The sequence below is a fragment of the Pyxicephalus adspersus genome, chromosome 3 (genome assembly GCF_032062135.1).
Source record: "Pyxicephalus adspersus chromosome 3, UCB_Pads_2.0, whole genome shotgun sequence".
Lineage (NCBI taxonomy): Eukaryota > Metazoa > Chordata > Amphibia > Anura > Pyxicephalidae > Pyxicephalus > Pyxicephalus adspersus.
In genome coordinates this window covers 1,004,364-1,006,740 of record NC_092860.1, presented here as the reverse complement: position 1 = coordinate 1,006,740, position 2,377 = coordinate 1,004,364, and positions in this window count along the sequence as shown.

Here is a 2,377-nt window from a genome sequence, read left to right as displayed (position 1 = left end):
TTCTGGGCATGTCATGTGACCAAAAACTAACCCTTCTGGGCATGTCATGTGACCAAAATCAAAGAGGAACTGGTGGACACCATGAAGTGGAGCCATGACTGGTCAGGGAAGCCCTTGCAGGCTGGTTGTAGACAACCATTCCTCACCTATAAACCGCCTCTCCCATGAAGCGATCCGATTGGTAGGTAAGGACACCTACCAAAGATTCCCAATAGTGGAATCTGCCTGGATTCTATGGGCTGCACCCAGGGGTCAGAGTTAGGATCAGATTGAAACTTTTTCCGTTACAATTTGATGATCTCTAGAATTTGGGTAACAATTTTTTAATTCTCATAATAAATAACCCCCCATATTGGAGCCCACGTTGTACAGATAGGAGACATGGCACACATTTTCTTTTTTGCACATGAAAATCTTGAACAGATCCCAATTTTGTAAATTAAATCGATGTGAAGGGCCACGGGTGTGACGGGGCCACAGGTGTGTTGTCCACAGGTCCACTTTAAAGAGCAGTTAGCGGGAGTGAGAGTGGATACATCCCCAATACCAAGATGGAGGTGAGCACAGTGCTAGAAGGAAGTCACAGCTTACTTTGGGAATTGTCACAGAAGTTTATCTGAAGGCCTGAAGTAGAAAACACAAATTCTGGTTCATTGTTACAGCATTACTCCGACATGATGCATGCAAAGATTCGGCAGGAACAATCAGACCCCCCCCTCCCCAAAATGTGGGTTACACCCCAATAATAGGAGATCACATCAACATTCACCCAAACATAACATGACACACGTATGACCTGGGGGGGGGGGGGCAGTGCCTAGGAACACACGGCCAGATGGGGCAGTGCAGTGGGTAGGAAGGTGGGGGAGGGGCAGTACATGGGGTAAGAGGGGGGGCAGTAGTAGGGTGTAATTGTTATCTGCCTGTGTATTATACACAGACTGCACACGCTTACTACATGGGATTCTGATTTTGCTACAAATTCAACTTCCAGTTGCACATCTGGGAACCGAAAACAATCTCTGTAGGGCCCAACCAGAAGCCCCAAAAGCCCCTGGTGCCCATAAAATGCATTCAGGGTTGTCACTGAGCCAATAATATTAAAGGGGAACCTCAGGTAATTTGCCAATACACATAAGTGAATAATTCATCGGCCATCACAACGCTGGCCAGAACTTTAAAATTAATGGGTCCGGAGTTCCTCTTTAGGCTGCTACAGATGAGAGGAAAGATTTGTCAAGTTTGTGTCCCCATTAGAGAGACTCCCTTCACTTCCTGTGTGGTCAGCAGAACAGGAAGTGAGGTGCACTGATAATAATCCTCCCTACAAGACCAACCAGCTTGCACAACGGTCTTAGATCACAGTAAATGAGTTCTAATTGGTTGCTATGGGTTACAGCACTGAGCAAGGTGCTGCAACCCATCGCAGGCTGTCACGGAACCAACAGACGCAGATTGAGCTATGCAAGAATGAGCCGCAAACACTGACAGATCGTCACCGTGACAACAGCCTGGAGGTTTTCATCAAGAGCCCCTGTCACCGGCACTCCGTGAACGCTGGGTGATCGGTGGATCAATAAACACGACGCTGCTGGCAACTCGTCAGGGGCCCAGCATTACCAGAGTGATTGGTTGCCCATAGCAACCAATCTTCATTAAAGCAACTCAAACCGGTCATCATCCAATCACAAACACAGACCTGCGGAAGACCCGCAACTATCACCCATGGCAACCCTGCCCACTGGGATCTCATTGGTTGTCATGTTAATATGGGAGCACGACGGCCAATAAGAACCCTTTTCCTGGAGACCGGGTCCTAAGCTGGACATGACGGTGCTCTTTGGGTTTACTAATGGGTGCTGACTGACCGTAACCCACGGCAACCATATACTGAGATGCGAGGATAGAACATTGGCTTTTGTGTTGGGGGGAACCACTGGGGTCATCCAGTGACAAGGACAGGAAGTGATGAGATTCCGGTGGGGACACAGCACTGATATTCTAACAGGGACCTACGTGGCTGGAATGGGGGGCCCCGGATGACCTTTGACACCAATATGGCACTGGGGGGCTGTAACAGGCACTGCTCCAGGGAAGGGGTGACAGGGCCTGATCTGTGCTGCATTCATTCATTCTGCTGCATGGCTGACACACAGACCTCCCCCCTCCAGGGATTGGGGGTCCCATGCTGTATAATAACAGACAGGTGGGGGGGCACCATGTGCAGCCATGCATAGACAACCAGAAGGACCAATCAGAGGGCACCTTTCGTTCTGCTACCAGCTAGGAACTAATAGAAGGAGGAATCTGATTGGATGCCATGTGTTCCTGGACTGCTGATGTGATGAGGGAGCAGTAAGAATGGGGGGGGGGGGGG